Here is a 14,581-nt window from a genome sequence, read left to right on the forward strand (position 1 = left end):
AGCAGCCCTTTCGGACTGTGGGAGGAAACCCACGCAGACATGGGGAGAACGTGCAAGCAAACTCCACGCAGGCGTTGGCCCGAGCCGGGAATCGAACCCGAGTCCCTGGCGCCGTGAGGCAGCAGCGCTAACCACTGTGCCAGCCTGCCACCTCCAGCCTAGACTCTCAACATCTACCCTGTCAAGCTCTTGTGAGAGCTTTATACATTTCCAGGCAATCACCTCTCGTTACACTCTGGGGAATATGGATGTAGTGTGCTCGATCTGTCACCCCGACAGTCCCCTGTGATGCACTCCCTCTAAGGCAAATATACCCTGCCTTTGGTAAAGGGACTTAACCTGTACTGAGTACACTAGCTGTAGCCTCCCCAAATGGTCAGATCTATTTGCATTCCGATTTCTTTACCCGTACACTTCAGTCCCTTTGTAATAACGGCTATCATACCATTTGCTTCTTTAATTCTTGTTAACTTTGTGTGATTGTTGTGCCCGTGTCCCTCTGAATATCAGCATTGCTCACCCACCATTATTCTGCCTTCCTGCATTCCCTTCCAAAGTGGGTGATCCTCCCTATTTCCACATTGTGTCCTAACTTGATGCATTCACGGCCTGCCCGCTTGTCCCTCGCTGCTTACTGCCCCAGCTAACCTTGCACCGTCAGCGGACCTGGATACATTACATTACAGCCCCGTCATCTAAAGCTGGCATTCTCTGCCCTCTGACAAGCAGTGCAGCAATGATCTGCACCTGGTGAACAGCAGGAGTGATCCTGGGGGCACCGCGTTGCCCCTGTCTCTAATGGGGGTAGTGGGGGGGGAGGGGGGTTCCTAGCAGTTTGGAGTGTTTATACGGTGAAAAATCCCAGATTAATAACCCACCAAATGCTCCAGGAATCTGACTGTGGGATTAACGTGTGTGCAGAATAGTTGCCCAGTCCGCCTCCTCAGCATTTAATATGAGCTTGTTACGTCAGCCAGTGCATAGCCTGACGCTACTGTCTCATCACTATATTCAGCGTAACCTGCAGGAGTGTACTGCCAGCAGTGTACTCCGTTGTGTAGTCACTGACCTGTGATATATACTAACCTGCTCCAACTTTACTGCAATCACTGTGTCTGAGAATGAAATGCCTGCGATAATTATTTACAAGGCTGCTTGAGGATGACACAGACATTAGACGTTGAGCTCCCTTCCTTCCCAGCTCACCAGTGTGCCCGCTCTTGGAAGGTTTTGAATTCTCTTAGTGCATTTCTGTTGATGGCACGGTGCCAGAGTGGTTAGCAACTGCTGCCTCTCAGCGCCAAGGACCTTGGATTCGATTCAGGCCTCGGGTCACTGTGTGCATAGAGTTTGCACGTTCTCCCCATGTCTACGTGGGTTTCCTCCGGGTGCTCCGGTTTCCTCCCACAGTCCAAAGATATGTGGGTTAGGTGGATTGACCATGCTAAATGCCCCTTAGTGTCCAAGATGTGTAGGTTAGGTGGATTGACCATGCTGAGTGCACAGGGCTGTGGGGGTAAGGTGGAGTGGGGGTAAGGTGCTGTTTCAGAGAGCCAGTCCAGAATAAATGGGCCAAATGGCCTCCTCCTGCACTGTGAGGCTTCTGTGGAAACATATACAGTTCTGGGGAGTGCTCGACAAGGTGGTTAGGGGGACACAGTTTAAAAATAAAGGGTCTCCCACTTAAGACGGAGATGAAGAGAATTATCTTCTCTCAGGGTTGCTAGTCTCGGGAATTCTCTGCTCCAGAGAGTAGTGGAGGCTGGAACATACTCAAGACTGAGTTAGAAAGGTTTTTAATTGACAAAGGTAGTCAGGAGTTATGTGGAGGGGCTAGCGGGGTAGGGGAGTTAAGATCACAATCAGATCAGCCATGATCCTATCGAATGGAGCTGAACAGGCTTGAGGGGCAGAATGGCCTCATCCTATTAATTCTTGAGTGTTCCTGTGTTGATCTGTCATTCCGTTTAGCTCCGGAGAGGCGGCAGGATTCCCATGCCTTTTTGGTGACCGGCAAGGGTCACAGAGCAATACAACATGGAAACAGGCCCTTCGGCCCAACCAGTCGATGCTGCCCTCCCAGCTAGTCCCAGTTGCCCACGTTTGGCCCACATCCTTCTAATCCTTTGCCATCCACGTACTTATCCAAACGCTTTCTAACTGTTGCTATTGAACCTCCCTCAACCACTCCCTCCGGCAGCTCATTCCATACACGTACCACCCTCTGTGTGAAGAAGTTGCCCCTCAGGTCTCTTTGAAATCTTTCCCCTCTCGTCTTAAACCTACGTCCTCCAGTTTTCAATTTCAATTTCCCACTGCCTCGGCAAAGCAGCCTGAATAATCAAGGACCCCCACGCATCGTGGACATTCTCTCTTCCACCTTCTTCCGTCGGGCAAATGGTACAAAAGTCTGAGGTCACGTACCGACCAACTCAAGAACAGCTTCTTCCCCACTGCCATCAGACTTTTGAATGGACCTACCTCGCACTAAGCTGATCTTTCTCTACACCCTGCAACACCCGATATGACTGTAATACTACATTCTGCACTGTCGCCTTTCCTTCTCTATGAACGGTATGCTGTGTCTGCGTAGCGTGCAAGAAGCAATACTCCTCACTGTGTACTAATACATCAAATCAAATCAAAATTCCCCTTCCCTGGGAAAAGACTATCTGCGTTCATCCTATCTATGCCCCTCGTGATTTTATACGCCTCAATAAGCTCACCCCTCACTCTCCTACGCTCCAAGGGATAAAGCCCATATCCTGGCCAGCCTCTCCCTATAACTCAGGCCCAAGAACTTATCGTCCCCGTTGTGCAGGATAGAGTGATCTGGACTGTTTGGATTAGGCTCAGGAGCTGTACGGGTGCACTGGGTGCACATTCTTCCTCTCAGGATTGTTTGTGCGGAGCTGTGTGTTATTCACCAGATGCGTTGCTTATCCTCTTGAAGATTAAATGTCTCTGAGCCTTCTGCCAGAGCCCCACTCTCAGCAATTCCAGTCCCCGGGCCGGGCTGAGCCTTGGTCACTTTGGCCGAATCTGTCTGTCTGTCTGCCTGGCTATAGAGTGGACATTTGCATTGATCTGGATAGATGGTAATTGGAGCAGAGGTCAGCGGTGGCATTGTGTTTGGGAAAAAGTTACCCTCTCGGATTGCTAAAACGACATTGTTAATGGGGACATAAGGACGGAATAATTAATCAGGTAACAGAGAAATATCCCTCTGTTAGCTTAGACCGCAGTATGTAACTGAGCTCAGACCACAGAGTTTCTATTTTGATATCCCCCCCATCCGGTGAATATTTGTCACAATACTTGCTATCAATCTGTCATTTTCCATTGCTGCCTTAGCCAATGTTTCTGCCATTTTATGAATTTTGCTGATGCTTTTTTCCCTCCATGACAGCATTTTCAGTTTGATTTGATTTATTATTGTTGCATGTATCAACATACAGTGCAAAAGTATTGTTTCTTACGCTATACAGACCATTCATACAAGTTTAGGCTTATTTATTAGTCACAAGTAAGGCTTACATTAACACTCCAATGACGTTGCTGTGAAGTTCCCACACTCTGGCGCCTGTTCAGGTCAACGCACCCTAACCAGCACGTCCTTCAAACTGCGGGAGGAAACCCATGCAGACACGGGGAGAATGTGCAAACTCCACACAGACAGCGACCCAAGCTGGGAATTGAACCCGGGTCCCTGGCACTGTGAAGCAGCAGTGCTAACCCCCTGTGCCCCCCCATAGAGTAATAAGGGAGAAGGAAAGGAGAGGGTGCAGATTGTAGTGTTACAGTCACGGCTAGGGTGTAGAGAAAGAACTATAAGGTTAGGTCCATTTAAAAGTCTGATGGCAGCAGGGAAGAAGTGAGTTGGTTGGTACGTGACCTCGGACTTTTGTATCTTTTTTGCGATGGAAGAAGGTGAAGGAGAGAATGTCCGGGGTCCGTGGGGTCCTTAATTATGCTGGCTGCTTTGCCGAGGTAGCGACGAGTGTAGACAGAGTTATTGGATGGGAGGCTGGTTTGTGTGATAGATTAGGGCTACATTCACGTATTTCCTTGGTCAGAGCAGGAGCCATACCGAGCTGTGATACAGGGTTTTGAGATTGTTATGACTGGGATCATGATGAGTGATTGGTTATGCCCTCCTGGAAGATTACTCATGATGTTGGCCTTCCCTCTTTACTCAGCAGTGGCTAAGTTTCATTGCCCATTTTCCCCTTCTCTTTATCTCCTTCTGTGCTGTAAGTGGGGGAGGAATTTCTTCAACCAGAGGGTGGTGAACCTGTGGAACCCATTGCCACAGAGGCCAGGTCACTGAGCGTCTTTAAGACAGAGATAGATAGGTCCTTGATCAATAAGGGGACCAAGGGTTAGGAGGAGAAGGCAGGAGAATGGGGGTGAAAATCATGTCAATTCTGATTGAATGGGGAAGCAGACGCGATGGGCTGAATGGCCTAATGCTGCTTCTCTATCTTTTGGTTTTATGTAGGGATCCCATGATTCGATGATTGTAAAACCGGCCAAGGAATTTCACAGGAAACCAAATTTGACACCAAATATCTCAGCAGACAGGTGGCCAAAAACTTGTTGGAAAGTGGGGTTTTAAGAAGTGAATTAAAGGGGAGAGGGAGAGAGCTCCGGACTCGGGGCAGCTGGAGGCACATGGGTCAGTGGTGGCGCGGTTTAAAGCAGAGGTTGCCATGAGGCTGGAATTAAAGGAGTGCCGAGACTTTTGAGGGTTGAAGCTTTGGATAGGGAGGAGCGAGCCACAGAAGGATTTACAAACGCGGATGAGAATTTTAAAACGGTGCGCTGCTCCGTGGAAAGCCGTTGTATCTCAGCGAGCACAGGGAGGATGGGAGTTAGTGTGAATGTGGATGTTTGTGCACAGTAAGAAGTCTGACATCACCAGGTTAAAGCCCAACAGGTTTATTTGGAATCGCCAGCTTTTGGAGCACTGCTCCTTCATGGGGAGAGTGGAGAATTGGGTTCAGACTGTACAGACAGGGACACAATTGCAAGATAATGTGAGTCTTAACAGATAAACTAATCTCTACAGGTACAGACAATGTGAGTGGAGAGGGGGATAATCAGAGGTTAGAGGGGTGTGAATTGTCTCAAGTTAGGTCAGCTGGTAGGATTTTGCCAACCAGTCCAAATGTTGGGGGTTGTACGCAGTGTGACGTGAACCCAAGATCCCGGTTGAGGCCGTCCTTGTGTGTGCGGAACTTGGCTATCAGTTTCTGCTCGGCGATTCTGCGCTGTTGCGAGTTATGAAGGCCGCCTTGGAGAACGCTTACCGGAAGATCGGAGGCCAAATGCCGGTGACCGCTGAAGTGTTCCTCGACTGGACGAGAACACTCCTGCCTGGCGATCGTCGCACCGTGTCCGTTCGTCCGTTGTCCTAGCGTCTGCATGGTCTCCCCGATGTACCATGCCTCAGGACATCCTATCCTGCAGCGTATCAGGTAGACAGCGTTGGATATTTTTGGCAGAGTTTAACCCTTTGTGTAAAATTTCTTTTTCCTCACGTTGCCTCCACCTCTTTAGTCCGTTTCCTTAGATCTGTGTCCATGGTTACTGACCCGTCTGCTATTAGGAACGGTTTCTCCTTATTTGGCAGGACCAATCTACTAAATTTCCCTTTCACCTTCACTTCTCTGTTGAAAGCAAGCCCAGTTTCTTCACAGGATTGAAATCCTTCATCTCTGCTGCCATTCTGGGGTGGCCCAGTGGGTTAGCACTGCTGCCTCACAGCGCCAGGGACCCGGGTTCGATTCCCAGCTCGGGTCACTGTCTGTGCGGAGTCTGCACATTCTCCCCGTGCCTGCGTGGGTATCCTCCGGGTGCTCCGGTTTCCTCCCACTGTCCAAAGATGTGCAGGTTAGATGGATTGGCCATGGGAAATGCGGGGGGATGATGAGCAGAGGGTGGAGGTGAGGGCCTGGGGAAGATATGCAGTCAGACTCGATGGGCTGAATGGCCTCCTCTGCACTGTAGGGATTCTATTCTAGGATATCTCCCCCGCACTCTCTAAACCCTTGACATCCTTCATGAAGTGTGGTGGTGTACGGAATTAAACGCAATGATTCATCTGGGCGTTCACCAGCTCAGAGTCAAGGAGGAGTTTTTGTGACTGGAACACTGAGTCCCGGACTGATACTGGGCCCCGCGTATTCTGTGGTGTAGGTCAGTGGTTCAGAGGTAAATGTAGAGTGTGGGTGCACGATCGAGGAGTTTGCGGGCGGTACAGTAGTTGGCCGTGTGGTTGAGGGTGAGAGGAGAAGCTGTAAACTGCAGGGAGATATCAGTGCCCTGCTCAGATAGGCTAAGAATAGGATAAACCAGCGGGGAGGTTATGTTAAAACGGTAACAAAAGCTGCGGCCAGGCCACCGCTAGCGTTCTGCGTCCACTCCCGGTCGTGACAGCAAGGATGTGATCGCACAGGAGACGTTACAACGGATATCGTCGAGGTTGGGAACAGAGAATTCCAGCTCAGAATTGGTAGGCTGAATTGGGCTCTTCTGTTAGGGATAGAGGTTTACAGCACGGAAACAGGCCCTTCGGCCCAACTTGTCCATACTGCCCTTTTTCTTTAAACCTCCAAGCTAATCCCAATTGCCCACATTTGGCCCATATCCCTCTACACCCATCGTACCCATGTAAACGCTTTTTAAAAGACAAAATTGTACTCGCCTCTACTACTACCTCTGGCAGCTCATTCCAGACACTCACCACCCTCTGTGTGAAAAAATTGCCCCTCTGGACCCTTTTGTATCTCTCCCCTCTCACCATAAACCTATGCCCTCTGGTTTTAGACTCCCCTACCTTTGGGAAAAGATATTGACTATCTAGCTGATCTGTGCCCCTCATTATTTTATAGACCTCTATAAGATCACCTCTCAGCCTCCTACTCTCCAGAGAAAAAAGTCCCAGTCTATCCAGCCTCTCCTTATAACCCCAAACCATCAAATTCTGAATTTGTTAGCATGTACAGACGTGTTAACAAACTCAGAGCAGGAGTAGGCCGCTTGGGTAAGCTATCTCCCCGTGGCAGGTTTGGGGGTGGGGGGGGGCGGCGATAGCGGAGGAGGTACGGTTTCTAGAACCAGGGGACACAGTGTGAGAATAAAGGACAGACCATTCCAGGCAGAGGTGAGGAGGAATTTCTTCACTCAGGGAGGCGTTCTATTCCAGAGATTGCGGAGACCCAGTGACGGAGGATGTTCAAGAGTGAAGTAGGTCAATTTCTGACATCTCAGAGTATGGGAATAGCACAGGAAAGTGGTGTGGAGATAGATGGTCAGCCAGAACCTAATTAAATGGCAGAATGGCTTCGATGGGCCGAACGGCCCACTCTCGCTCAGATCTTCCTCTGATGCCGCAGTAGGGTGTCTTAGAGGCAGTGCGTTGAGCTCCATGACTGTGAGGTTGATTCAGAAGCGCGGCACAGTGGTTAGCACTGCTGCCTCACAGCGCCAGGGACACGGGTTCGACTCCCGGCTCGGGTCACCGTCTGTGTGGAGACTGCACATTCTCCCCGTGCCTGCGTGGGTTTCCTCCGGGTGCTCTGATTCCCTCACGCAGTGCGGGTTAGGTGGAGTGGCCGTGCTAAGTTGCTCCTTAGTGTCAGGGGGGCCAGCTGGGGTAAATGCCTGGGGTTATGGGGGGATTGTTGTCGATGCAGACTCGATGGGCCGAATGGCTTCATTCTACACTGTGGGATTCTGTGACTGTAAGCCATCCTCTGCAATGGTTTCCATTGGAGCGATGGACCGAGTGGCCCGTGAAGCTGCATTTTGCGGAGGGCGAAATCCAAAAATCAACCTGACTAAAAAAAGGGGTCTCTGACTGCGGGCGTGCTGGTGTCGCCGAACAGGTATGAGAGTTGCTGGAAATACCTTTCCACAAACCCCAGAGTGCAATAATTCTCCCTCCCTGAATCTGGACACGTTTACGGCTTCGGGGTGGGGGTTGTCCGCCACGGGAGAAATCGGAGAAGGGAAAGGAGGGCAAAGGTCCCCCATAAAATGCCTGTAATCCAATCCGGCCTGCGGAATGATTCTGGATTCGCACAGTGACAGCATTAATTGCCTTTCAGTGTTGGCCCTTTGATGAGGGGATGATGAAGTGCCAAAGGTGAAATATTTACTGGCTCCTGCCAGTCACTCAAGGCGGGGCGCGAGGGAAGCACTCAGGGACTCGGCAAAAGCCCAGCTCCCAAAGCGAAACCTCCTGGAGAGCGGGAGCGGGGCGGCAGCGGGTGGGGAACCAGAAGCGTAGGATTTTCGTCCGTGCGATAAACACAGCGGGGGCGGCAGGTTGATACTTTTCAAATACCTGAGACCCCCCCCCCCAAACCCCCGCCGTAAAGTAAACGTGTCCGGTCTGCTGGGACAGGACTCCCAGCGGGGAACGGGGCTCCCTCGCTCGGGGAAAGCAGCGTGTCGAGTTCCTTCACATCGCCTCCCGTTGCTCAGACTGACAGGGATGAGGTTAACGCGCGTCATTCAGCGGGAGATGTGAAGCTGCGGGTGATGCTGATCGAGAGGATTTCCAGCCAACCGGTGCGGTGGGGGGGGGGGGAATGGTGTTAAAGTTCCCCCCCCCACCGCACCCCCAACGATCTCATTGAATACCGAGGCAGGCTCAAGGGGCCAGATGGCCACTCCTGCTCCTACTTCTTAAGATTGAACACAGTGACTGTAAACCCATTGGCAGACCCATACAGGATTTTAGACTCTGTTCGCTGAGTGTGGGGTCAGAGACCCTGTCCATTGAGCAGTGTGGGGGTCAGAGACCCTGTCCATTGAGCAGTGTGGGGTTCGAGACCCTGTCCATTGAGCAGTGTGGGGTCAGAGACCCTGTCCATTGAGCAGTGTGGGGTCAGAGACCCTGTCCATTGAGCAGTGTGGGGGTCAGAGACCCTGTCCATTGAGCAGTGTGGGGTCAGAGACCCTGTCCATTGAGCAGTGTGGGGTTCGAGACCCTGTCCATTGAGCAGTGTGGGGTTCGAGACCCTGTCCATTGAGCAGTGTGGGGTTCGAGACCCTGTGCATTGAGCAGTGTGGGGTCAGAGACCCTGTCCATTGAGCAGTGTGGGGTCAGAGACCCTGTGCATTGAGCAGTGTGGGGTCAGAGACCCTGTGCATTGAGCAGTGTGGGGTCAGAGACCCTGTCCATTGAGCAGTGTGGGGTCAGAGACCCTGTGCATTGAGCAGTGTGGGGTCAGAGACCCTGTCCATTGAGCAGTGTGGGGGTCAGAGACCCTGTCCATTGAGCAGTGTGGGGTTCGAGACCCTGTGCATTGAGCAGTGTGGGGTCAGAGACCCTGTCCATTGAGCAGTGTGGGGTCAGAGACCCTGTGCATTGAGCAGTGTGGGGTCAGAGACCCTGTGCATTGAGCAGTGTGGGGTCAGAGACCCTGTCCATTGAGCAGTGTGGGGTCAGAGACCCTGTCCATTGAGCAGTGTGGGGTTCGAGACCCTGTCCATTGAGCAGTGTGGGGTTAGAGACCCTGTCCATTGAGCAGTGTGGGGTTTGAGACCCTGTCCATTGAGCAGTGTGGGGTCAGAGACCCTGTCCATTGAGCAGTGTGGGGGTCAGAGACCCTGTCCATTGAGCAGTGTGGGGTCAGAGACCCTGTCCATTGAACAGTGTGGGGTCAGAGACCCTGTCCATTGAGCAGTGTGGGGTCAGAGACCCTGTCCATTGAGCAGTGTGGGGTCAGAGACCCTGTCCGTTGAGCAGTGTGGGGTCAGAGACCCTGTCCATTGAGCAGTGTGGGGGTCAGAGACCCTGTCCATTGAGCAGTGTGGGGGTTTGAGACCCTGTCCATTGAGCAGTGTGGGGTTTGAGACCCTGTCCATTGAGCAGTGTGGGGTCAGAGACCCTGTCTATTGAGCAGTGTGGGGTCAGAGACCCTGTGCATTGAGCAGTGTGGGGGTCAGAGACCCTGTCCATTGAGCAGTGTGGTGTCAGAGACCCTGTCCATTGAGCAGTGTGGGGTCAGAGACCCTGTCCATTGAGCAGTGTGGGGTCAGAGACCCTGTGCATTGAACAGTGTGGGGTCAGAGACCCTGTCCATTGAGCAGTGTGGGGTCAGAGACCCTGTCCATTGAGCAGTGTGGGGTCAGAGACCCTGCCCATTGAGCCCACCCCTAATTGCCCTTCCACAGAATTTGCAGGGCATCTCAGAGGGGCAGTGAAGAGTCACACACATTGTTGTGGGTCTGGAGTCACTTTTTTTAAGTTTACTTATCAGTGTTACAAGTAGGCTTACGTTAACACTGCAATGAAGTTACTATGGAAAATCCCCTAGTCGCCACACTCTGGCACTTGTTCGAGTCAATGCACTTAGCCAGCACGTATTTCGGACTGTGGGAGGAAACCCACGCAGACGCAGGGAGAACGTGCAAACTCCACACAGGCAGTCACCCTAGCCAGGAATCGAACCCGTGTCCCTGGCGCTGTGAGGCAGCAGTGCTAACCACTGTGCCATTGTCCAGCTGACCAGGAAAGTCTCCTCTTACCACCTACCATTGGGTGCGTTGGACAGAGTTACAGGCTAATAATTAACCTTTTTAGCCACACCAGAGCTTCTGGCTCAGAGGTATGGATGCTCTGCACTGTGCCACAAGCCCCACCACCCCCCCAAAAGAGGAGGCATTTTCCTTAAATAAATAACAAACTGTTGACCATCTGAGCAATGTGGACATGTCTTTGTGTCTTTTATTTCTGTGCCATTAGATTGTTTTACATTGATACTAGTGTTTATGTACTCTAACCAGCCCATTCAAAGGGAACCCATTGATACCTGAGCAGGAGGTCAGGGAATGCTGTGGTGGGTAATAGCAATACCCACATGGACCAAACAACCAGTCTGAAAAAATCCCCTTTTCCCCATCTCTGCTCAAACCTCATTCCCAAAGCAGCCGTGTGAAGGAGTTAGGAAGGAGAAGCCTCTCAGCTGTCACTTTGAAACCTCGCCTCAACTTTCTTATGGGATAAATAGACAAGTAAAAACTAGAATCAGGAGTAGGCCATTCAGCCCCTTGAGCCTGGTCCATCATTCACTTTGATTATGGCTCATCATCAAATTCAATATCCTGATCACCCCCCCGCTTTATCTCCCCTGATCCCTTTAGCCCCTAGAGCTAGATCTAATTTCTTCTGGAAATCAGACAATGTTTTGGCCTCAACTACTTTCTGTGGGAGTGAATTCCACACATTCACCACCCTCTGGGTGAAGAAATTTCTCCTTATCTCCGTTCTAAAAGGTTTACTCCTTATCCTCAAGCTATTACCCCTAGTTCTGGACTCCCCCACCATCGGGAACATTCTTTCTGAACCTACCCTGCCTAACCCTGTTAGAATTTTGTAAGTTTCTATGACATTCCCCTTTCACTTTTCTAAACTCCACTGAATATCATTCTAACCAACTTGGTCTCTCCTCATACGACAGACCTGCCACCCCAGGAATCACCCTGGTAAACGTTCACTGCACTCCCTCCATAGCAAGGAACATCCTTCCTCAGATAAGGATACATGATTCACAATAATAGCCCTGAATCTGATTTACTTTCGGGTTTTATCTCTCCCTCTCTCGCAGAGATTTTGTGTGCTTGTACAAGAAGCACAAAGTTAGGGTGCAGGTACAGCAAGCAGCTAGGCAAATTGTACGTTTCCTTAATCCACGGAATGCAACAAGGAAGTTTTCCTGCAAGGAAGCCTGGTGTGCAGTTGTGCTGTCTGTATCTAAGGAAGGACATGTTTGAAGTAAACAGCTGGGATACTCAGCAGGTCAGGCAGCATCTGGGGGGGAAGAAACAGCGTTAACGTTTCAGGCTGATGGCCTTTCGTTGTGTTTACTCCCATTGGTGCAGCGACTGTTCTCTCGATTGGTACTGAGAGCTGGAGGGTTGTTTTCCAGTGAGAGGGGGAGTAACTCAAGCCTGTACACTCTGGAGTTTAGAGAGAGCGTGAGGGGCTAACATTGGGAGGTACAAGAGGCTGGAGGGGCTTGACAGGGTGGAGACTGAGAGGTTATTCCCCCCCCGACTGGAGAATCTAGAACACAGGGGCACCGTCTCAGGATAAGAGATCCGATGGGGAGGAATGTCTTCACTCGAAGCTTGGTGTCTCTGTGGAATCCTCTACGCTGGAGGATATTCCGCTGTTGAACATATTCACATCTGTGACCAATGGAATTTTCACCTTTCAGGAAGTGGAGGGATAATGGGAATGGGCGGGAAAGTGGAGTCGGGACAGAAGAGAAACCATGATCTTGTTGACTAGTGAAACCAGCTCGAGGGGCTGAATGGCCCACACTATCTCCTGATTCTCAGGTTATCTTTTGAAACCGTCTCCAACCCTTCCACCGCACCCCCACACCCCCCCCTTCTCCCCCACCTCCACCTCCCCATCCTCCCCATCCCCACCCCCCACCTCTCCTTCCCCCCAACCCCCACCTCTCCTTCCCCCCAACCCCCACCTCTCCTTTCCCTTACCCCCCACCTCTCCTTTCCCCCACCCCCCACCTCTCCTTTCCCCCACCCCCCACCTCTCCTTTCCCCCACCCCCCACCTCTCCTTTCCCCCACCCCCCACCTCTCCTTTCCCCCACCCCCACCTCTCCTTCCCCTCACCTCCCACCTCTCCTTCCCCCCCACCCCCCCATCTCTCCTTCCCCCCACCCCCCCATCTCTCCTTCCCCCCACCCCCCCATCTCTCCTTCCCCCCACCCCCCCATCTCTCCTTTCCCCCACCCCCCCATCTCTCCTTCCCCCCACCCCCCGCCTCTCCTTCCCCCCACCCCCCCGCCTCTCCTTCCCCCCCACCCCCCCGCCTCTCCTTTCCCCCCACCCCCCACCTCTCCTTTCCCCCCACCCCCCACCTCTCCTTTCCCCCCACCCCCCACCTCTCCTTTCCCCCCACCCCCCACCTCTCCTTCCCCCCACCCCCCACCTCTCCTCCCCCCCACCTCTCCTTTCCCCCATCCCCCATCCTCTTCCTCCCCCCACCCCCCCACCTCTCCTTCCCCCCACCCCCCCCTCTCCTCCCCAGCCCCCCACCTCTCCTCCCCCCTTCCCCCCACCTCTCCTTCTCCCACCTTCCCCTATCTCAGGTCTGACAGCTTCTGTGGGGAGAGAATAGAGCCAGTGTGTCTGGTCTGGATGACCCTTCATCAGAGCTGACTTAAGTCCAACTTAAAGCATCTCCTCCCACCCCTTGTCCTCCTCACTGAGTGAGCCAACATTTTCATTGCTTCCTGTGTGCGAGGCAGTTATCTTCTGGGTCAGTCCCTCACCTCCAAACCTTGTTGCGAAAATTGGCTATCAATGGGCAAGTTTGTTCACAGCTGTCCAGCCTGATCATTTCCTCGGCAGGGTGGGGGGGTTTGTGACACCTCTTGTGTCCTTCAGACACAGGGACCCATTCCCTGCAAACAAAAGGAATCTGCTCAGGCCTCGAGTAGTTCCTGAATTGTCCAGGGAGCCAATAGATCCTGTTGCATTCTCCATAACAACGCCCCAGCCAATCGGAGTTGACTTACCAACCAATCAGCAACTCTGCCCCCCACCCCCCTCCCCCCCATCTTGTGATTTGTACAGGGTTATGGGGGGGGGTGTAGAAGATGCTGGAAAAGATGCTCTTTCAGAGAGTTGGTGTGGACTTGATGGGCCAAATGGCCTCCTCCTGTGCTGTAGGGGTTCTATGGTTGTCTGAAATTTGGCATTCTTGGGTTTGGCCTGATGAGTGCGGGATGAAAAGTTTTGGCAAAGTGATCTTGGGGTCTGGGATGTTCTGCCTGGAAGTGTGATGGAGGAGGGTTCAACTGAGGCATATCAGAAGACATTAGATGATCATTTGATTGGAAACAATGTGCAGGGGTTCGGGGGAGGAGGCAGGAGAATGGAACTAAGACATGATACTCGTTTGGGGAGCCAGTTTAGACACAGTGGGCCGAATGGCCTCATTAGGAGCTGTAACAGTTCTGTGAAGCTGTCTCTTTGCAGCAATATTCAAGGCCATTCATTCCTGGGATAAAGGAACATCCAGTCGCAGTGTGTTTGAACCTTGCTGCTATGTAAAGGTTTGGAGTTGTGTATGTGAAGGCACTCACTACTGGAATTTAAATCCCACAGTGACAGAACTAAATTCAATAAATCTGATCATTTGTGGGTTGACACCGGGAGAATTACCTTGAAAGCTGCCTGATTATCGTAAAAACCAAAGTGGTTCATTAATTTTGATGTTGGCTGGTGATTTGAGGCAGTGAATTACTCTGAGGAAGCGTAAGTGAAAATTGCGAGCGATATAAAAATATATCTTTGTAGCACAGGAGGCTAAAATCAAAATCACCCTCTGTGTGTTAGGGATAGGCAAGGATTCTAGCTCCCAGTGTGTGTGCTTCCTGGCCACTCTCTCACCGTGGCACAGTGGTTAGCACGGCTGCCTCACAGCTCCAGGGACCCAGGTTCGATTCCCAGCTTGGGTCACTGCCTGTCTGTCTCCAGCCTACTCGTAATACGGGCCAATGTTCCATTAGCCTTGCTGATTACCTGCT

The 14,581-nt window shown here is 51.8% G+C and overlaps 1 protein-coding gene across 4 annotated transcripts in view; it reads left to right on the forward strand.

Moving 5' to 3' along the window:
- tspan9a (tetraspanin 9a) overlaps window positions 1-14,581 on the forward strand; it is a 174,571-nt gene that overhangs the window by 88,761 nt on the left and 71,229 nt on the right. The window lies entirely within an intron of this gene.

This window comes from Carcharhinus amblyrhynchos, chromosome 6 (assembly GCF_965287045.1).
Source record: "Carcharhinus amblyrhynchos chromosome 6, sCarAmb.v2.hapA, whole genome shotgun sequence".
Lineage (NCBI taxonomy): Eukaryota > Metazoa > Chordata > Chondrichthyes > Carcharhiniformes > Carcharhinidae > Carcharhinus > Carcharhinus amblyrhynchos.